This window comes from Vombatus ursinus, unplaced genomic scaffold (genome assembly GCF_900497805.2).
Source record: "Vombatus ursinus unplaced genomic scaffold, bare-nosed wombat genome assembly UNPS02014962.1, whole genome shotgun sequence".
NCBI classification, from domain to species: Eukaryota; Metazoa; Chordata; class Mammalia; order Diprotodontia; family Vombatidae; genus Vombatus; species Vombatus ursinus.
Window position 1 is genome coordinate 398,705 of NW_020954740.1, and position 24,234 is coordinate 422,938.

The following is a 24,234-nucleotide window of genomic DNA, read 5'->3' on the forward strand; positions in this document are numbered from 1 at the left end:
AGTGTACTTTTAAGGCAGTTTCTACTTTTTCACTACACTGTTAATTCACCACTACTTAAAACAGAGCTATATCTCTCCTCTCCTCAACTCTTTAACATTCTCTCTGGTAGTTTTTGTCATACTTGAGACATGGTCCAAACAACTTATTGTACACAATCAAAAGTATGCCTTGCCTATGTATATGCGTGACTTAGAGGTTAAAAATCCTTGAATGTTTTCCTCACAAAACAGCAAGAGGAGAAAAATGCTGAATTGCTTTTATTCATTCTATTTTGCAACCCTGGCTCCAGGAACGCATCGCAGCAAAAAAGTGTGCTGTCTATAAATGTATATATATATATATACATTTATATATGTGTATATATAAATGTATATAGAGATACATGGCATAAACTAAGATACCTTTTAACGTCATTGCAAATTCAAATAATTTTGATTCTTAAATCACTATGGAATACCTAATAAACCAATAAGTAGTAAAGCTTACCTGAGCTATGTCTATATTGTGAAATTTTAATTCCTAAATTACAGCATGTGTCCAATAATCACTCTTTCTAAATGAAAATGCAAAGTAGTTGAATCAGCAAGATCAGATCCTAGCAAAAAAGGGACCTTCTTTGACTCATACTTCATTTGTATTACAGTATTATGTACACATAAGGATTCAAATTATTTGGTGAATAACCTCATTTGGTTCAAGTATGTTTTCTCTGCAATGACATATATCTGAGTTTATTGCAATTAATGTTTTTCAAACAGTAAAGCACTGAGAACACGAACTCAGCCTCATATATGGACATGATTGTTCAGTCGTTTCAGTCATTACCAACTCTTTGGGACCTTATTTGGGGTTTTCTTGGCAAAGATACTGGTGTGGTTTGCTATTTCCTTCTACAGCTCATTTTTCAGATGAGGAACTGAGGCAAATAGGGTTAAGAGACTTGCCCAGGGTCTCACAACTACTAAGTGTCTGAAGTCTGATTTGAACTCCGGAAAATGAGTCTTCCTGAGTCCAGGCCTAAGCACCATATCCACTGTCCCACCTAGCTGCACAATACAGATTTTCAAATCCATACAACGATGATTACAACACTATATAGCCCAAGCCAATCAGCCTAGCTATATAAAGTGCTAATGGGAAAATTATTCTTGAAGATCAAGTAACTTCACAAGCTCAAAAGACTGTTTTCCGTAACCACAAACAACATGCCAAAACTCAGTAAGTTGTTTTGCAAATGTGTGCCACTGGCCATATGGGACTGCATTAGGGCACCAATTTGGCCTAACAGAAGTTCATCATTACCACTACTAAGGTAGGAAAGGCTCAAAACTCTACTTAAAACATATCTTGGACATTTTGAACTAACAAAAGAGACATAAATCTACACATCTGCTATTCTCAACCTAATAATTTTATTTGTTTTGATATGCTAACAACTCCTAAAAAGAACACTTCTCTACCAAGATGATTATTAGGCACATAAAAGAATTGTTGACCCAAGTAGTTTTCATTATGAATTACTAATGTATATCGGCATATCATGATTGTGGTGATATTAGATTCTTGAGTGGTCAGAGGATATAAACAAACAGTTCTCAAAAGAATTTCAAACTATTAGCAACCACATGAAAGAACGCTCCAAATCACTAATGAAAATATTACAAATCAAAACAATCCTGAGGTTTCACCTCACTCTATAAATTGGTAAAAATAACAAAATATAGAAATAGAGTTGGAAAAGTTAAGGGAAGAGAGGCATACTAGCAGTAGAGAATTCACTATGAATCAGTATAACTCATTTGGAATCATGCAAATAAAGTGACTAAAATAGAATGTCCATATCCGTTCACCTAGCGATTCCAATACTATACTACATATACCCAAAAGAAGTCATTGATAAAAAGAAAGTCCCTACACACATTAAAATATTTATCATATTTTTTGTGGTAGCAAGAACTAGAAATGAAGTAGATGCCCATTAACTGGGAAATGGCTAAAAAAGGTTGTGGAGATGAATGCAGTGGAATATTTTACTGTGCTGTAAGAAATGACAAATACAATAAATACAGAGAAGTATGTAAAGACTTACACGATCTGATGCCGAGTGACAATGACTAAAACAATGTAAATAGAAAGAACATATAAAATTCAAAGTAAACATAGAAATATTAAAAAGAACAAGCATGGCCCCAAAAAGAGATAGAAGACACCCCATCCAACTCCTTTGTTAAGGTGAGAGATCCACAGGTATGAAACATATGTTCAGACTTTTTGATTTATTAATCAGTTTTGCTAAATTTTTTCTCTTCCTTTAAAAATATTATTTATTAGCTGTGTCTCTCAGAGCAGGGAGGATATTAGGAGAAATTCTAGTGATATGAAAAACAAAAACTATCAATAAAAATTTTACTTAAAAAAAATATAGCTATGCTACAGCTACAGCACAAGCTTTGAAAGGTATAACAGGGTAGTAGAGTTTCATCTTCAGGCCTGAAGGTGAATTATTTCCAAGTTTGGGCCTGGAGAAGACTATCTACTAGGTGATGAATTTTTTTAGACACAGGAACTCAAAAATAGTCTACTATAATGCGTATAGAAGTTGTGATCTACTGTGTTTGATGAAATACCAATAAAATTATAGATTCTTTAAGTAATCATACTGACATTTATTAGTCAATAACATGGACATGTCATAACATCATAAAAACAGAAAAAGGTTATCACAACCCTCAATTACCCTCTTTCACACTTCTCTATGTCTCTAACCATTCTCTCCTATTTCCTTCTCTTTCAAAGAATGAGGTGATCCTTCATATTGCCAAGACTAACCTTGTAAATCCTTGATCCTATCTGTTTCCCATATCTTCTGGAACCTTCCAACAAATTATTCCTCTTTCCTCTCCTACATCTTCAATCTCTCCCTCTATTGGCTCCTTCCCTCCTCAATTTTTGCTTGGATCCTTCCTCTCATCCTAAAAATAAAACTTTCCCTTCACCCTGCTTACTCCCTTCAAGCTATCATTCTCTCTTTACAGATAAACGTCTAGAAAGATGATTTACATTTGCAGCTTCCACTTAATCACTCACTCACTCTTTACCCCCTTTACAAGTGATTTCCATCTTCATATTCAACTGAAGCTGTTTTCTCCACCAGTAACAATCTTGTCACTTGCCTTTTTAAAGTCTTCATCATCCCTTGATTTCTCCATAGTATGACACTGTTGACTAATGCACCTTCTTCACAACTTTTCTCCCTCAGCTCCCAAGAAATGGTAGTCTTACAAGGTAGTCTTATCTCTCCTACACAGTACTCCTTTACTACCTCATTATTCCTCTTTTCACAAAACACTTGTGTTTTCTTAGGCTCTGTCCTTGGATCGCCTCTCATTCAACACTCTCCCATTTAGCAATCATTTCTACTCCCTCAGCAATTATCTGTATACAGATGACTCAAAAATCTTTATACTCACTTAACTTCTCCCTAGAACTCTAGTCCAATATTCCCAAGTGTTTGCTATCTCCAGAAGGGTGTGCCACTAGCACCTCAAACCCAGTATGTCCAAAACTGTACTTATCTTTAACAAATCTTAATACTCTAAATATATAGTATTTTATCAATGTGGATTCTCCCTCTACTGACAGAGATCATAAGGCCTCCATGCCTTGGTAGCAGTGATCAGGAAAATAAATGATTTAGGATTGAAAAGGATCTTATAGCTTATCTAGTTTATCCACCTCATATTACACATGAGAAAACTGAAGCTCAGAGAAACAAAATTAAGAAGCACCAGTATCTGGACTCAGGTCCTTTGAACTACTCAGGCCAAAAGAAAAAAAATTCATTTAGTGACTAATTTTGCAATAACGGTACTAAAGAATTTAGGTAAACTGGCCGTTGGGAGACAGACACACAGTCTATTGCTGGCCTTATATCTGAAGCTGTTCCTGATAGATAGGGCTTTGCTATTCCAATGGAGCACAATGTCTGACCTTCTAAGAACCTAAGGACAATCCTAAGTTCCATTTTCTATGCTGTACTCTATGTTTCTGTGGTTGGAATTGTCATTTTCCCAGTCACCACTGATTCCTCTATTAGCCTCCATATCCAGTTGCCAAGTCATATGAATTCTACATCTACATCTCTTAATTTTATTTCCTCTTTTCCACAGCCACTTTCTCTGATACTTAAATTTTTATTGAGATCTTTTGTTTATATAATCTACATTTCCCAATATATTTCTACTCCCTCCCCTGCAACTCCTCTCATAATAAAAAATTAAAAAGAGAAAAAAAGGGATCAGCAAAACTAATCCATCAAGCAAGTCCATAATTTGATAGTGTTCCACAGCTATAGTTTCTTTCCTCTTCAAAGAAGGAAAAGAGGTGCACTCTCATTTATCTTCTTTGGTGATTAAGCTTGGTCATTATTAATTTCATTTATGGAAAGGTCTCACCATTAATTTCACTAAGGATGCCATTATAATTCCTTCTTAAAAATCTTATTTATAATACAAAAGGTTCAGTTTTTGGTAGTAGCAAAGAAGTAAATGCCCACTGATTAGGTAATGGTTAAACAAGTTTGGTACATTAATGTGTAAGAATACTGAATATTATTATATTATAACACCCCAAAGCATCCTTAGGACTCTTGCGCCTTGCCATCTGCCCTTCTGCAGTATCTTTATATCTTTCCACCCTGTAACTGAATCTTCTTATATGTAATGTCTCCCTCAAGAATGTGAACTCCTTGAGATCAAGGGCTAGCTCCTTTTTCTGAAGCCTTTTTTTTTTCTTCCTTAAACCCAAATCACTCCAGCTCTCATAGACTGGCCAACAATAGGTCCAAGGCCAAGCCCCACTTGGTCATTGTTTGGGCCCAGATTGGCTCAGAGTGAATGTAAATAGCAATTGTTTCTATTTTGGTCAGAAACCAAGAGGGTCTTCCCCTCCCAGGTAAAGAGGTCATTCTCTGACTCATTTCTTTTTTTTTTCTTTTTTTTTTTTAAAAGGCAGTTGGGGTTAAGTGACTTGCCCAGGGTCACACAGCTAGTAAGAGTCAAGTGTTTGGTCTGAGGCCGGATTTGAACTCAGGTCCTTCTGACTTTCAGAGCCGGTGCTCAATCCACTGCGCCACCTAGCTGCCCCCTCTGACTCATTTCTTAGCAAACCTTTAATCACTGATTTGAATTGATTCAATCAAACTGAGACCAGTTAAAGACCTAAGCTTAAAAAGGTCAAGATCTCCCACTGCATCCAGGCAGGGCCTTCTCTAGTCATCCTGATCTATATCTTGCCACTGGACCCAGATGGCTTAGGAAGAGAAAGTGAGGCTGGTGACTTTGCACAGCCCTCACTCACTTAAATCCAATTCACTTGCATGGTATGGCATCACCTCCCTGATGTCATGGTCCTCTACGGAGAAAGAAGGACACAATAACAATCAGCTCTAAGCACTTGTAAATAAATGTTTTTTTTACCTATTCATTTATAGCACTCAGTTTAAATACACTCAGTTTCAACAATTTGTTGGTCTTTTCACTGTACATATAATTTTCCTGGCTCTGCTCACTTCACTTAGTAACAGTTCTTGTACGCAAATCTCACATTTCTGTATATTCTTCATAATAGTTGTTCATATCATTCCATAAGACTTCATTAACCTTTTGCTATGTGCCAAACACTGTGCTAAGTGCTGGGATACAAAACAAAAAGTGAAGCAGTCTTGGCCCTCAAACATTAAGCAGTCTTGGCCCTCAAACAGAGTATGTTCTAATGATAGAGATAAAATATATCTGTGTGTATATATATGTATATTATATTACATTAATATTTCACAACTCGTTAGCCATTTTCCAGTGACAGGATTGTAGATATGAAGCCAGAAGGGATCTTACAACCACTGAGTCCAAACCCTTCATTTTACAGACGAGGAAAGCGAGACACAAAAAGGCACCCAGATCTAATATAGGAATTTGACCTAGGTCTCCTGAATCTAAGTCCCATGATCTAGAACTCAATATTGGGAATGGAGGCCATCTCCAGTCGTCCTGATCTATATCTGGCCACTGGACCCAGATGGCTCTAGAGGAGAAAGTGAGACTGGTGACTTTGCACAGCCCTCCCTCACTTAAACCCAATTCACTTGCAAGTCATTGCATCATCATCCTGATGTCATGGTCCTCTTCTGAGAAAGAACAACAAACGATAACAACCCATGATCTATCTCACATGCTGCCTCTCAAGGGGCATCGACTTTGTTTCTAGATCTTTGCTAAAACAAAAAAGTGCTCCTATAAATATTTTGGAATAATATAGAGACCTTTTTTCCCTCTCACTAACTTCCTTGGGGCATATTTTAACAGTGGGATCTCTGTATTAAAAGGTATGGATATTTTAGTCATTCTCTTAGCAGAACTCCAAATTGCTTGGACAGAATTGTTAGACCAATTCACAGCTCCATCAATGTTGTAGCAATATGGTCTTCTTTCCACAAACCCTCCAACACAGACTATTCCCATTTTTTTGTCACCTTACACAATTTGCTGGTTGTAAGGAAAAATCTCTAAGCTGTTTTGGTTTTCAATTCTCTTATTAGTGACTTGAGGCATTCTTTCACAAAGTTGTAAAAAGTTTGCAATTCATCTTTTAAAAATTGTTTATTCACATTTCTGACCACTTATCTATTGGGGAATGGCTTTTGGTCTCGTGTGTGTGTGTGTGTGTGTGTGTGTGTGTGTGTGTGTGTGTGTGTGTACACACACATACATATATTCCTATATATCTTGGATATCAGACTCTTACCAGAGATATTTGACAACAAAATTTTCCCATCTTAATTTTAAAAAGTTACAAGAAGGCAAATTAAGTTTGATGTCAGGAAAAACTTCTTAGCAAATAAAGCTGTACTAAAGTGAAATGGCTTGCCTGGAGATGTTGTAGGGTCTTCAAAAAAAGGCTAGACAACCACTAGTCAAACATGTTACAGTGGGGATTTCTTCACGTATAGGTTGGACTGGATGGAGGTTTCTTCCAACTCTCAAATTCTGTGATTCTATAATGTAATAACCTAAGTGATCTTCCTTACTCTGTCTCAGCCTCATTCAATCCATCCATCACAATACTACCAATTTAAATTTCACGATGTAATATTCTATCGTCTCATTTTATTATTAAAAAATGTTAAGTGCCTTCTCACTGCCTACCAAATAAAATATGAATTCCTTATTCTGGCATTCAAAGCACTCTATAATTTGGCTCCAATATTCTATTCTAACATACTACTCACTTTCCTAAACTATTAATCACAAACTGGGCTTCTTAACCATCTTCATTCTCCCATATTCTCACCTTAAATTCTCCCATCTTTGTTACCCCACCCCCATGCCTAGAATGGAGTTGCTCCAGATTTCAATCTAGAATACCATTATCTCTCCATCTCTAAATTTGTTCCTTCAAGGTCTAACTCAAGTGCCACTTCTTTCATGGAGCTATCCCTGTTCTCCTGAGGTGAGAGACCTTACACAACCCTCTAATTTCTCAGAAGACTGTATCTCTCCTTTGCATCTATAATATTCTGTTTTGTATCACAGTTGTTTGTGGACAAGTCTTAATCCTACTATTAGATTACAATTTCTATGATGACAAGATTTGTGCATTATTTCATCTTTGCATAGCAACCCCATCTCCAGCATACTTCCTTGCATAGAGTAAGCGATTTTAAAAAGTCTGTGGAAAGGAAAGCAGAAAATTGAGGGAAAAAATTTTATAGACAGTTTATCAGAAAAAGGTTGGTATCAAAAATATATAAAGAACTTTGTCAAATCTATAAGAAGTCATTCCCCAATTGATAAACGGTCAAAGCATATGAACATGCAGTTTTCCAATGAAGAAACTAAAACAATGAGTAGTCATATTAAAATTATATTATATTAATAAAACTTTTTTAAATTGTTAATTATTAGAAAAATGTAGATTAAAAAAACCTTGAGATAGCATTTTATACCTACCAGATTGGCTAAAATGATAAAAAGGGAAAGTGACAAATATTGGAGAGGATGTGGAAAAACTGAGACACTAATTCATTGTTGGTGGAATTGTAAACTGATCTAACCATTTTGGAGAGCAATCTGGAATTATGCCCAAAGGGTTATTAAACTACCTGTACCCTTTTAACTCAGTAATACCATTACTTGGTCTGTTTCCAAAGATGATCAGGAAAATAGGAAAAGAGAACCTATATGTTCTAAAATATTTATAGTAGCTCTGTTTGTGGTGGCAAAGATCTGGAAATTACAGGGATGTCCATCAATTAGGGAACTGCAGAACAAGTTTTGGTATATGATTGTGATGGAATACTATTGTGCTATAAGAAATGATGAACTCAATGATTTTAGAAAAACATGGAAAGATTTGCATGAAATAATGAAGAGTAAAATGAGCAGGACCAAGAGAACATTGTATACAATAATAGCAATATTATTTTAACAACTTTGAGCAAATAACTTATTTTGTGTATTATAAATACCCAAATTAACTATAAAGGACATATGAAAAAAGATGCTATCTGCATCTAGAGAAAAGAAAGGATAAATAGATGTATAGAATAACTTTACATACATACGCGCGCACACACACACACACCCCGCAATTTGTGTCTAACAGTAGCCATCTCTAGGGCCGGGGGATGGGGAGAAGGGAAGAAAAAAAGGAAAAAAAAGTAATTTACATGATAATTGTTATAAATTTGAAAAGAATAGCAAGTTGTGCATAGATTTATAGTTTCACGTACAATCATCTTTTTTGTTGAATGCTTGCTTTACTCCATAATTAAAAATAAAATTTTTCTTAAAATTTTGTAGATTTGAAATTAATTGAACCTAAGACCAATTCTCAAGTCCAAAAATAGAGATCATTTATTTTTATATGCTTTTCTTTATAATTTTAAGTCCAATTTATAGCCCTGTTCTCAGACAATGGTGATTTTACCAATAGCTTCAACACTTGTGAGACTTGGCATCTGAAACACCTTGATAAAGTTTTTTGCTGCACAAAGTTGTAGGTACACTGGGCTGGCCCTAGACAAAATTACGGAGTTGGCAAAAACACTGGCACTTCTTGACCTTTATATGTTCCCTTAACTCCTTCATGATTCCCTTATTTCTTCTTCCCAAAGAAGAAGCCATTTTAGGTTACTAAGGAAGCTCTGTGGTATGGTTCTCATCCCCACATCATATTCCAGTCCAGAAGATAAATTTAATTTATCCCAACCACCTTGGATATAAGAAAACCTGCAGAGTTTCTTCCCTTCCCTATTGTGTTCTATTGCCCTACCCTTCAGCAATGAGGGGGGCTGCTGAAACAACATAAATGAAATTTTTTAAAAAACCCAAATTATTTGGGGAATGGGGGGAAGAGGTAGTCACAATACAAGCGTACTGGTAAATTGCTTCCTCATCTCACTTACGTTCTTTAAGACACCAAAACCTGATTTGATGTTGATAATAGTTATGTGGGGCAGCTAGACGACACCATGGATAGAGCCAGGCTGGAGTCAGGTCATCTTCCTGGCTTCAAATTTGGCCTCCCTCAGACACTTACTAGCTGTGTGACCCTGGGCAAGTCACTGAACCCTGTTTGCCTCAATTTCCTTATCTGTAAAACGAGCTGGAGAAGAAAATGGCAAACCACTCCAGTATATTTGCCAAGAAAACCCCAAATGGAGTCAAAGAGTTGGACATAACTGAAAAATGACTAAACAATAAAATATTTATACAAATTTAATTCAACCACTAATAAAAAAGGTGGGGGCCAGCTCCAGTCACCCCATCTACACCTTGCCAATGGACCCAGATGGCTCTGGAGGAGAAAGTGAGGCTGGTGACCTTGCATAGCCCTCATTCACTCAAATCTAATTCACTTGGAAGTCATGGTCCTCTTTGAAGAATGAAGGACAAACAACAACTGCACTAAAGGTATCCCCAGACATTTCTAAGGATACGAAGATGTGTGAGCCAATTCCTGCTGTCAAGGAATTTATAACCTAGTATGAGTGTCAAAGTCATCTGACTGGGACTGTTGGTGGCCTATTCTCAGAAGATCCTAAGCCCAAAGGAATATGCGTAGTTATATATGTGATATGGAACTATAATCTAATCTCATAGAATCAAAGCTCCTTGAGCATAGAAGAGATTGTTTCATTCTCTGTAATTGTATCCTCAGCTCCAAATAACCAGTAATAAGAGAAATGTAAATCAAAACAACCCTGATGTTTCACCTCACACCCTATAAACTGGAAAAAATGACAACAAAATGGCAACACTCAATGTTGGAAGGGTTGTGGAAAAATAGGTACATTAATACACTGTTGTTGAAGCTATGAAATGGTATAACCATTTTGGAATTATGTAAATAAAGTGACTAAAATATCTATACCCTTTGAACCAGAGATACCATTACTGGACTTATGCCTCAAAGGAGCCACTGACAAGAAAGGAGTCCCCATATGCTCCAAAATTATTATACCAACATTTTTTGTGATAGGATTCCATAAGAACTGGAAACAAAGCAAATGCCCATCAATTGGAGAATGGCTAAACAAACTGTGGTACTATGAGTGTAATGGAATACTTCTGTGCTATAAGAAAAGATATGTGACAGAGAAATATGAAAAGATCTCTATAAACTGAATGTAGAGTGAAGTAACCAGAGCCAAGAAAACAATATACACAGGAACTACAACAATGTAAGTGGAAAGAACAATAACATGCCAAAAATAAAAAAAGTTAATACAACAAAATTATAAAGATAAGGCAGAACTCAAATAAAGAGACATGAGAAGATACCCCCAACCTACCCCACAGGCATTACACATTGAACATGTTTTCAGGCTTTTTCAATGTATCAATCCGTTGCGCTGAATTTTCCCTTCTAATCCCCCCACCCCCATTACTATTTGTCATATGGGATTGTTCTCTAAGAGATGGAAGAGGAAGGAGAGGGGCAGTTGGGATAACTATGGTGATAAGAGAAAAAGAAACCTCCCCCCCCAAAAAATTGTTAAAAATTATATTCCCTAGCACAGTGCCTAATATATAGCAGGCACTTAATAAATGCTTGTTGATTGATTGATAAATATAGGGTTAAAAGGGACCTCAGACGACATCTAGCCCAATTGCTTCATTTTACAGATGAGGAAACTGAAGCCCAGGGAGTTTAAGTCCCTTGCCCAAGGTCACTGTGTCACAGGACAGAATTAAATCCAGGTCCTCTGACTCCAGCGCCAGTTTTCTTCCCAGGATACCATTGAAACTTTTAACTTTACAAGCAAATACATTTTAGCTACATCTTGGGTTAAATGAGTTTTACTGGGTTAACCTGAGACACTAACTACTACTAACAACATTGTTTCTAGAAGAAAATGTTTACTGTGTTGAAACAACCAACCAAATGATTTAGATTGGAGATTGTTACTCTAAACGTTATTTTTTTAAATTGAGGACTTCAGGTTGCAACAATGATGAATCAATGAAAAGCAGTTATTCAGCCAAGCACTGTGCTCACCAAAAATATGATACAGTGGGAAAAAATACTGGTACGGGAATCGGAAGACCTAGGGTTTAGTCCTGCCTTTGCTACCAATTAGCAAAGTTAGTACAGTCTTGGGAAAATCATGTAACAATGTAGGCCAGTTTCCTCATCTGTAATATGACATACTAGTGCTAGGCAATCTCTATAGTCCCTTTCCATTCTGAAATCCTAGGATTCAATAAATTGGAAAAACAAACAAAAACTCAACAGAAAGAAATAGTAAAAGGAATAATAACTGTGTGTATATGAACACATAGGGAGGGAAAGGTAGAAAAATAATGAACAAAATCCTTAAGGACAGGAAAAATAACCAAGCTCAAAAAATATATTAATGGAGAAAGAACTACCTATCTAATTGTTGCTATTAAAATTTCTAATGAAACAAATGAAATTTCTACATAGTTGTCGGGAATTACAAATTTAAGTCACTTTGAAAAAAACTAATGAGAGGAGTGGGAGAAAAGGCAAAATCTTAAACAGAATCTTAAGAATGTAATTAGAAAGTGGCTTTAGTAACTAGATGGATATTTTAAATGTTCACTTTTGAAAAACTTAACTGGTTAAGAGAAACTATGTGGTTTATAATCTATACATGTAATTTGCTGTGGAAAAATACTACACTTTGTCTTTGGAATTCCCAATTGTATGGTTCCTCAAGAGTAAAAAAAAAAAATGCAGCTAAATTACAAAACGTGAAGTGAATTCCTTTAACCTTAAGCTGAGAGGGAACTATTATTATCTCCTGCTTTAATAAGCATGTCACTAAAGGAAAGTCTCCTACTTTCACTAAACATGAATAATTATCTAATAAAAAGTAAAGAGAATAACTATATTCTTAAGGAATGGATGACAAAACAATAAAATCTTATTCTCTTTCACTTCCCTTGAAAAGTATTATTGCTATTTATATCCCAGAAATTCCTAACAGCAAGAACTCACAAGGGACCAATAAGGTAAGAAGTCTGATGAGGGAAAACGGATGAGGACAATTAGAGGATTCAAATGTTATGATGTATGTTATGAAGCTGATATTCTGATTCCAAGGCCCCAAACGCCACAATTATAACAATGTAGGAAACATTAAAACTAACAAAAAATAAACCCATATGCAATGGTCAGAGAAGCATTCACGTTCTTTCTATATTCACTTTTAAATGTATTTTTATAAAACCCTCTATTATTCAAGTGTAACAGCTGGTTTCTCAGACACTGGCACAAAAATTTCATTTTCCCCAGAAAAAAATTACTATATTAGGATCTAGAGGGGGAATGAACTTTAGAAGTCACCTAGTTCAATCCACTCCCTTTCTACAGATGAGGGAACTGGACCCCAGGAAGGATGTGACCTGCCTAAGGTCTGTTAGATCATAATCTTCTAAGGCAAGATTTGATCCCAGCTCTTCTGACTCCAGAGCCTGTACTCTTTCCACCGTACCACACAGCCTCCTATAGGACAGGCAGGTATGAATGAGTTGGAATTTGTACAGTTGGGGAGAATAGTCACATGGATGAAATTATGAACCTGGTGGAGATTCTTCCTTATGTTATAGTTAATAAGGAATTTTTCTCACAGTAACATTGTGAGGTAGGTAATACAAGTATTACTATTCCCATTGTACAGAGAAGGAAACATAGGCTTAGAGAAATTAAATTGTTTCTCATCACAGATAAAAGGACAGAAACAGGATTCAAACCCAGGTCTTTTGACTCCAAGTTCAATTTTCTTCCCACTACAACACACTACAATCTAGAGTTTAATTTTTTGCTGTTGAGTATTCAAATAATTTTCTCCATTAAAACAAACCTAGAAGCCACTATCAAAATGGAAACAACTACAATTGAGAAGGATTTAATGTTTTGGGATTTTTCTCTTAAAACAGAAATGATGATTACAGCTACCTAAACAACAATAGCAACCACAAAATCTAAGAAAAACTGATGCAAAGTCATGGAAATAAAATTAGGATGATTTTCTTAAAATGTGTGTGTATGTGCATATATATTTTAAATCTTTCTAAACAAAAACTATGTTGGTTTATTAAAATTCTTGGTCAGATATTTGAATATTTTTGATGATTATTAAATTTTTTTGTAAATGTTTTTAGACTGCTCTGCACTGAAAGCCTCTTATCTAACATAGGATTGCTCATTCTTAGGTTTAGAAGTGCTCCAACAGTGATGTCATTAAAAAAAACAACAACCCAACAACAGTAGCTTTTTTTATAATCTATAGAGAACAGATCCAGTGAGAATACTAGCAAGAACTTCTATTAGGAAACAAATACCAAAATCTTATAAATTACATACCAACAAAAACAGAAACACTATATAGTTAAGATCTTATTTTTCACAAAAGGCATAATAATTAAAATGCATATCTCTGAGACTAAGATTTGACATAGGTCTACTTTGAAAATCTATAACTTAATCATGTTGCTTGCCTTCCCAATGAATGAAAAAATGGCCGGAGGGAGGGAGACAATTTGGAACGCATTAAAAAAAATTTTAAATGAATGTTAAAAATTAACTAATTGAAAAAAAAAGAAAAGAAAAAATCTATTACCAGTAAGCAGATTTAAAAGTCCTTGGCTTGAGCTAATCAGTTAGTCAAGGATGAAGTTAGAGGTAAGTGCAGACTTCTTATTGTTCTCTTTGTTTCAGTGCAAATTACAGAGTAGTTAAACCAGACGAAATTAAAGAACTAATAAGCTTTCAATTCTGAAAATACTGCTTTTGACTTTTCCTGTTCCTTTAACCTAAAGCTGTGTATCCCCTAATGAAACCAAAAAAGCAAGTCAATAATTTCACTACTCAAACATAATTATCAATTCTCTTAAGATTTTGAAACTGCAAGCAGTACAACACACACACACACACACACACTTACGTGTGTAACCACAACACTGATGACTAAAATGTCACAGTACCTCAATTATTCTTAATTCTGTAACACCCTTGTCTTCCATTTCTCTTCATTTAAGAAATGCAAGATTTTCAAGCACTATAACAAAGAGCAAATATTCTGTAGCAAACAAAACTTTAAGACGCAAAGACCACTTCCATTAACTGATTATACTGCTCACATTTAAATAGCATTTTATGAACACAAAACGTTTACATTCGCTAACTTGATTATCAACAGATAAGCAAACTGAGGCTCAAAAAAAACAAAGCAGTAATATACTCATAATTTCTATTTAACACATGACCCTAGGTCACCTGACCAAATCTAATGTTCTTTCTACTACACAACACTGTCTTTCATTATTCCTTATGAAATCTTGTAATAATCAATTACAGTAGTTCTGATAAAAATTCCCAGGTTTTAAGAGGCAGCTAGGTGGGGCAGTAGATAGAGCACCTGGCCTTGGAGTCAGGAGGACCTGAGTTCAAATCCAGTCTCAGAGCAGATACTTGACACTAACTAGGTGTGTGACCCTGGGCAAGTCACTTAACCACATTGCCTAGCCCCCCCCCCCCAAAAAAACCCAGGTTTTGGCTTCAGGGAACAAAAAGAAAGGCATAGAGGGTCTCTAAAATTATCTCTGAACACTTTTGTGGAAATTTTACATTCAGGCAATGGTGTTAAACTAACATATCTTATGTCTTTTAAGGCTCTAAGTAGTAGGCCCTGTGTTGTGTTATTCTAATAATATAAACTTATAATGGTTTTAAAATATTTTTATTGCCTCTTAAAAAGACCACAGCATGCTCTGAAACCAAATGGAATTAAGACAATAGAAAAGTTAAGAATTTAACAAAATATTTACATAAGAAAACAATTTATCTTTTATCTTTAAAAAAATGACAATACATTCACCCTACATATCACTTTAAAACAATTTATGAATAAATTTGTCTTTTAACCACTCCAAACTACACATACTATTCTGGTTAAGTATAAAATGACTACCATGTTGGTGGGATTTAAACATATGTAATAAAATATCTTGTAATTAAGCTCAATAAACTTGATCCACAAAAATTTACTAATTTTTACATGCCTTCCCTATGTGAATCTGTTTTGAAGTAAAGAAAAGAAACAAGCCAAATTGATACTGACCCCTGACAGAGAACAACCTATTACATTCTGTTGAGTTGGATTTTTCTTTATATATGTACATACTTAGAACAGGACTAATTAAGGCCCAGTTCTAAAACTAATTAGGCATGTGACAAACAATTTCCTCATTTATAAAATATAGGGGCATGCTTTGTAAATTGGTAAGGCATTATAAAAAAATGTGAGCTAATATTAGTTTGTATTTCTATATTAGGGATATTTAGATGCACTACCTATAATATATAATAACACAAGAGCACCTTCAGATTGTATAATTATGCCCTTTATACAGACCATTAGTCTATGTAAGGGCAGCTAGCTGCATTAGACGTATTAGGTGTTGTGGGTAAGTACTGGGTCAGGAAGACCGGAGTTCAAATCTGGCCTCAAACACTAACTGTACGACCTTGGGCAAATCTTAACCCTACTAGTCTCAGTTTCCTCATCTGTAAAATGAGCTGGAGAAGGAAATGGCAAACCATTCCTGTATCTCTGTCAAGAAAACGCCAAATGAGGTCACAAAGAGTCAGAAAACTGAAAAATGACTCAGCAACAGTCTGCTTAAAACAGACAAAATGAGACATTTTGTGGACATTTTACTAACAAAGTTATTTCCTAAAATTTAAAATTTACTTACAAATGTGAAAGTACTTTAAAGGTAATGTGTTATAAAGATTAATTATAGTTCACATCATCAAAACAGCTTGACATTATAATAGTTTGCATTATAAAGTGTCATGTAGACAGTTTGATTACATACAACTTTAAAAGTCTTTGCAGAAACAAGACCAATGCAGAGAAGACTGGAAGAAAAACAGTTAACTAGAATTTTTTTTTGTAGTAACTTTCTCTGAAAAAGGTCTCATTACTAAGATACATAAGGAACTGACTTGAATTTATAAGTGTAAGAGCCATTCCCCAGCATATAGTCAAAGCACACAAATAGGCACTTCAAGGAAAGAAATCCAAGCTATCAAAAGCCATATTAAAAAATACTCCAAATTGCTAATAATTAGAGAAACGTAAATTAGAACAACTCTGAAGTTACATCCTATACCCATCAATTTGACAAAGTTGACAAAAAAGCAAAATGACAAATATTGGAGGGGTTGCAGGGAAAATAGACACATTAATGGGAGAATCTTGGAATTGGTCCAGTCATTCAGATAAGCACTATGGAACAATGCACAAAAAGTTACTAAATTGTACGTACTCTTTGACCCAACAATATCATTACAAACTACCCCAAGAGATCAATGAAAGAAGAGGACAAAAATGTATAAAAATGTCTATTACAGCAGCTCTTTTTATAGTGGCAAAGAACTGGAAACCAACGGGGTGTCCAGCAATTGGTTCCTGGCTGAACAAATTGTCAAATATGGATGTGATGGAACACTATTATGCCATAAGAAATGATGAAAAAGAGAGAAATCGGGGAAGACTTGTATGAACTGATGCAGAGTGAAGTGAGCAGAACCAGGAAAACAATTATACAATAACAACATATAAAGACAAACCATTTGGAAAGACTTAAGAATTCTGGTTAAGGAAGTGACCAACAATTCCAGAGGGCCAAGGAGGAAGCATGCTATTTACCTCCTGGCAAAGAGGTGATGGACTCAAAGTGCCAAGCGGGAGACACAATTTTTGAACAGGGCCAAAGCAACGTTGGTGTTTTCGTTTTTGTCTTACTTGACTATGTATATTTGTTACAAAGGTTTCATTTTGCTTTGGTGTTGTTTTTTTTTCCCCCAATGGGGAGGATAAGTGGGTAGGGAGAGAAAATTTGACTTTTTTTTATATAAAACTAATTAAATTTTTAAAAAGTATCAGAGTTAATTGGCTACTTCAGTTTGGTCAGCAAATTTTAATGAGCAGCCACTATATATAAAGCACTGTTCTAAGGCTACAAGGGCAACAACAACTGGGAAAGATGAAGGGGTAAATCAGTAAAGATATCTTATAGGAGATGGCACGTGAGCTGAGTCTTAAATGAAGCTCAGAATTCTAAGAAGCTGAAGGTTAGGAAAGAATTAATTTCAGTCATTGGAGACAGCCTGTGGAAAGGCACAGTGGTGAGAGATGAAATCTTAAATTCAGAGAACAACAAGAAAGTTAGCTTGGCTGTAACAGAGAGGAAAGGTGGAGCATAAAACATCTGGAATTATGGGAGACAATGGGCATGAGGTAAAAGTCAAGCAAAAACTTACCACCTATCTATACAACATTACTTTGCTTTCCTATATATTAAAATATCAAAATAAAAAGGAGGAAAAGACATATCCTTTAGAATTTAAATACACTTAAAAAGCTTCCTACTAACCATCATTTAAATATATGTGGCAATTTCACATCATTCCTAAGAAAAGCTACTCTTCAGCTAAGGGCCTTTGCTTTAAAAAAAAAAAAAAAAGTGCTTTCATAACAGGAAATATAAGCCCAAAAAAATTTCTGAACAATTTTAATGAACACAAAGGTAATGATAAATTTAGGTCTTAACATAACAGAAGCTATGAATCCAATATAGTCAAGAAACCTAGTTCTAACAAGATTATTACAGAAATATTTCAAAAGGGCAGAGCCACTGAGGTTTCCTGAGCTCCTGCTTTCTATTAACTCATCTCTCACAGCCTGGGTAGGTGAGACAGAATACACACCTTGGTGGTCTGGGTCCAGTTACGAGTGGACTGGCGTCTGCATCAGGAAAAGCACCTCCGCCATTGGTATTAATTGGCGTCCCCGGATTCGGCCGAAGAGGGAAGACCCAGGGCTGTGGAGGCCATGAAGACGGATCCCTCCTCCTCCTCCTCCTCCTCCTCCTCGCACCTCTAGAGGGGCTCCTCCCTCCAGGACGGGGCCGGGGCACCTCGAGGAGGCCAGCGTGGGGGGAGCCTGCGCGCCGGCTGCTGGGGTGGCTGCGGCCCCCGCCGTCCCTGCCCTGGGGATAAACAAACCATTCAGTCTCCCGGGGTGTCCCCCCCACGTCCTCGCCCCGGGGACACCAGCATCGCTTCCGAGGGGCGAGTAACGACAATAACGGCAATACCTGCAGGAGTAACCCAACTTGGGGGGGGTGGGGAGGCTCACAAGCAGCCGGGGGCGGAGGGCCCGGGGCTGGGGGGGGGAGGCGGGAAGGGGAGGCGCCCGCCCGGGCCCCGGCAGCGCGCGCCCTGTCCCCGCGCCTCCCGCGCCTCCCTCGGGGGTCCGGGCTCGGCCGCGCCGGGAGGGCGAGCTCCTCCCCGCGCCGCCGCTTACTCCCCCCCGCCCCGGTTACTGTGGGCCCGAACCGAAGCGGGCAGCCGCCGCGGGGCCCTGCCTGAGAACGGCCGAGGCCTCCCCCGGCCCGCGGCTGCTCAGTCCGTCCGCCGCTCGGTCCGTCCGTCCGCCTGCCCGTCAGCCGGGTCTGTCCGTCTCCGCGGCGGAGACAGAGACTCCCAGGGTGAAACCCGCGACGGGTGGAGGGAGGAAGGGAAGGGGGTGGGGAACAGCAGGAGGAAGGAGGGGAGGCATCCCCTGTCCCCCTTCACTCTTCCATTCCCGGAAGGCCCGTGAGGCTGTGAAAGAGGTCGGAAGGAAGATAGATTAGTTTCCCCAGAGCAACAACAGCAGCCTTGACCGGTGTTTACCTTCCCCCTGGTCCAGCGCCAGCGCCGCCATCTTTCTTTCTAACGCCGGGCACCGCGCGTGCGTCACTTCCGCCGCAGCCGCCGCCACCGCCACCTGTGGGCCAGAAGCACTAACCTGACCAGGCTCGGGAGTAACCGGACCCTGAGCAGATGGGACTGGGCTGGCGCCGGCCAACGTATCATACCGTCATCAAGTCCCCGCCTGCGATTCCCCCACATCCTCTCCACTCCTATCCTTCTGGGCCTTTGTAAAAGGCCGTCGTAATTAATGATCCATTACCAAATAAATAAGGTCGGGCCGCCCCCATCCTCCAACCTCAGCCCAGATCCCTGGGGAGCCCCGGGATGACGGACTGGAGCCGGTGACCCTCTCCAAGGGGCACTGTTGGTTTCACCGCTTGCCGAGCCCCGTCTGAGTAGCGTCCTTAGGGGCCTCTACGTTGGCTTTAAAACTAGCAGACGTTTGTTTTCTTTGGGATGCTACCACGATCTGCGTGTATGCACCGGACCCTTGTCTCCTGTGCAAGTGGGCAAAGGTCTGTTCGCCAGGAGCAAAGATGTTTGTCATTCCACATTGGGTAGCCCCCTACGGGTACCGATGAGACAAGCGGCTGTTCGTCTTATAGGAACGAGCATAAAATCTCTTTTAGCAACTGGACTGGAGTGTAAGAGAAAGGCAGAAGGAGAAAGGAGGAGATGGTGGGAGGATGGGCGCAGTCTTGTGTTTTTAAAGTGATTACACCTGCATTAAATGACATCATTTTTATAAGGCAACTTGCACTGAAGTATTGCATCACATTTCCACTCGGCTTAGTGCACCACAATTACATGTTCAGCATTGTACATCTCCCAGTGGCGGTTAATTTATAGAAAATGGCACATATGCACCATTAAGAAAAATGATTTGAGCAATCTAAAAACACTGCTCTATTCATTTCTATCTGCGCCAAAAGAAAATGGCAGAATATTTCAGAATATATTGAGTAGGCAAGTCACATTCAATATTTATTTACATATCAACACCCAGATTCTAATTAAAGCTGTTAAAAATGTCGATTTTTCTTTGCCTCCGTTTTTTTTCCTGAAATATAAAACTGCAATATACAGTTATTTTATGAATCTACTAGTATTAGTTTTCTTCTAGAAAAAGTGAAGGAAAGGACAGGAAGAAAATATTTGGAGGTCAGTGCTCATACTACAAAAGTATATTAAACTAAGACTCATTATTATTAAATTATAAAGGATAAATGCCTTAGTTCTGGGTTTTTCATTTCTCAGATAAGCTTAGAGTATAAACAAAGATCCGAGTAAAATGAAATCATATGAACGATTTTAAAAGACCCTAATACTACTTTTCCCTAGGAAAATTGCAAACAATAGTTAATTTTCAGCAGACCAAAACATAACATACATTTTGCAGAAACAGACCACATAAAATAAAAATAAATAATGAAGGGATAGCTATACCATACTGAAAAAAAGCAACCTGTTTGAAGGTGTGAGGAAGAAACTACCCCTGAGGTTCTGAAGAGCATAGAATCTAAATTTTAAAGCCTTGGCATTTAGTCTAATACCTTCATTTTAGAAATAAGGAAATAGCTCTACTCTGTGCTTTCATTTGTTACTGGAAGTTTTCTGGTTAACACTTCTGTGTTAGGTGTTGCAGACAGAACACTGGGCCTGGAATCAGGAGGAAGTGGGTTCAAATCTGGCCCTAGACACTTACTAGGTATGTGACCCTGGACAAGTCACTTAACCATGTTTGCCCCCATTTCCTCATCTGTAAAATGAGCTGGAGAAGGAAATGGTAAACCACTCCAGGATCTTTGCCAAGAAAATCCCAAATGGGGTCACCGAGTCAGATATGACTGAAAAAGACTGAACAACAATAAAATTCAGTAAATTCCCATGGCTCCCTATCACCTCTAGGATCAAACATCCTTTGTTTGGCATTCAAAGCCTTTACTTTCCCAGACTTCTTACACCTTAACTCCCTACCATATACTCTGTGATCCAGTGACACCAGCATCCTTGCCTGTTGCTCAAACAAGACCACCTCCTGTAAAACAACTGAACAATTACATTAGGTGTTGTAACTGATGAGTTCTCACCCCCTGAAGGTGAGTATGCCCACAGAGCTTCCTCTGGGCTTCTGAGACAACAGAGGAATAGACATGAAATGGAAGTGATCTAGGTCATAGACTATGTGTAAATTTGAGAAGAACAGAGAGGGGACTTTAGAAGATGGAGCTGAGGGAGAGACATTTTGTTTGTGTTCTTACCAGACTTCTTGGAAGTGGACTGTGTAACTTGGGCCAACCATTTCCTGTGCCAAGTCTTTCCCTGGAACCTGCTAGTGTCAAGTAGAGCAAAAACCATTTATAGTCCTGCTCTAGCCAGCAGCACAGTGAGTGAGAAAGGGAGGATTCAACTGATGTCTCCAGTGCTATGCTGTTGGGGACTTCTTGAGTGGCTGATTCCAAATTACCAATATTGCACCGCACTTCCCTTTGCCCCTGCCAACAACAGTTGAATTGAGGAGGTCTAAATCTAAGTCTCTAAACTAAGTCTCTTACATGCCTGAGTTTTCTTTGGATGCTATCTAAATTTAAGCATCTGAACTGTGTTCCTTTAATTCCTGAATTTGAGGACATACCTATAGCACTGGTTTGGGTTAACTAGATTTGAGGTGAGCTATGAGCTTTCAGTCCTCACAGTGGTTGTTTTTTATATATTTGGTGTTTCTTTTTTTCCATATATGAAAAGAACAATATGCTTCCTTGTGTGACTGGCTCTATCATATTCCGTGTGTGTGTGTGTGTGTGTGTGTGTGTGTGTGTGTGTGTGTAAAAAGTCCATAAAAACATCACTGAAAGGACAAGCCTAGAGTTTTCTGATGGATAGGAGCACCATGAGTAATAAGAGTCTAATTGGATAAATCTAAAAAATCCATATCACCTATACATATCTGTGATCAAAAAAAGAATAGGATTGTGCTCAAAAATGTTCAACAACTGGATCTCTGGGGGGAAGTGTACATGTGACACATTTTAAAGTTGAATCTGCATTATTAACATTTTCTCTGTCACTTTCTTAAGTCTAGAGACTCTAGATGATCAACAAAACAATAACTTAAGCCCTGATTTGTAACATTTGCCCATTTCCAAAGTATAATGCTCACAATGAAAATTTAATAATCAGTTCTCCCTAGCTTGTTTGAGCTGGCTCCAGCACATTCCTGAGCTAAGATACAGAAGTAACTAATTCTCTGAGAACTGAAGAAAACTACACCACCCTATGGCATTGCTGGGAGCACTCAACTGTTGAAGTGAGCATGGGACTGCCAGCATTTGACTCATCAACAAACAGTCAGGCAGTTGGAAACTATATCCCCTGGCAGGGGTGTATGGGGTATTCAAAGAGAACTAGCACCTCTTGTGTGTGGGCTTGCTGAGCCCTTTTCATGGCTGCTCATCCACCTTTGATGTCTACCTGTTACCCACCTCTCACTTGTGACTGCAACAAGTCATAGCATGCACAGTGGCCACACTTTGGTAAAACCATCTTGCCAGAAAGGCTAAACCAGGTTCAGGGTAACAGAGGGGCCTCAAATCCATTAGGGTATGTCTACTGCAACATGTGAAAACTTCTTCCATCAGAATGAGCAGATGAGAACAATTTATTCCAATGGGCCATGAAGTTGGCAGAAGCAGGTGCTATGGAGTTGTAAGAGGTTGGCCAGACATCAGACACCAAGGTCATCCATTGCATCCTGAGCCATTGCTGATCATCTTGATTTTTGTCTTGCCTTTGAATTTCAATGACTCTGGAATAGAGAGCAAGGCTGATACCTTTGCACAACTCTGCCTCACTTAAATCCAATTCACATGAAAGTCAAGACATCAGCCTCATGATATCATTGGTCCTCTTCCAGAACTAGAATGAAGGATGAACAACAACACTGGGAAGAGATGTACCTTGACCCCAATATCAGGATGTCATCTGGCTTCACTCAGTACAAAAAACAAACAACAACACCCCCTGGTGGTTAAAGTTAAGAACTTAAACAATAGTATGGGTTAGTTTTCAAATTACATTATTTAATATGATGATAATAATAGCTAACATTTATAAAGTAACTGACATTCTTTACTCTGCTAACCCTGGTACTATTGATGAACAGCAGAAATAATTAGAGTTCACATTTATATAGTGCTTCAACATTTACAACTTGTTTTTCCTCACAATCCTACAAGTAAAAACTGAAAATATTATTTACCAGCCCCATTTTGCAAGTGAGGGAACTGAAGAGGCAACGTGACTTACTCAGGGTCACACAGCTAGTAAGTGCTAGTGCTACAATGTAAACCTAGATCCTTGCTTCCTCCATGTCTAATGGTCATTCAAAATACCATCCTGCCTCTCAAGAAAACCTCAATAATTCAAATTTAGATGAATCAGTCAACAAACATTCACCCGTGTCTTTGGCTGAAAGAAGGCTTCGAAGAGTCAAACTCATTCGGGCAGGACCTGCACATCATGATTTTGGGGTCCCAGCATTCCTAACATCTAAACTTCAACACCACCACCACCACCAATTCTGAATGAAGAGATGGTTTGTGAAGTGTTTTTCATTGCTTCAAAAAGAAACATCAAATAAATATATATAACATAAAAAAAAAAAGCAAAATGGGCCAAATGGAAAAGGAAGTATAAAATCTAATGGAAGGAAACAATTTGTTAAAAATTAGAATTGGGCAAGTAGAAGCTAATGACTCTATGAGAGAGTAAGAATCAAACAGAAACAAAAGAATGAAAAAATAAATGAAAATGTAAAATACCTCATTGGTAAAACAACTGACCTGGAAAATAGATCCAGGAGAGACAATTTAAAAATCATTGGTCTACCTGAAAACCATGACGAAAAAAAGAACCTGGAGAGCATCTTTCAGGAAATC

The 24,234-nt window shown here is 37.9% G+C and overlaps 1 protein-coding gene across 2 annotated transcripts in view; it reads right to left on the minus strand.

Moving 5' to 3' along the window:
• The window catches only part of KLHL15 (kelch like family member 15), a 57,143-nt gene extending 38,597 nt beyond the window's left edge, over positions 1-18,546 (minus strand). For both annotated transcript variants that reach the window (XM_027845447.1, XM_027845448.1), the window contains exon 1: positions 18,308-18,546. The gene's annotated coding sequence lies outside the window, so the exon portion shown is untranslated. The remainder of the gene's footprint in view (positions 1-18,307) is intronic.
• Positions 18,547-24,234: the final 5,688 nt, after the last annotated feature.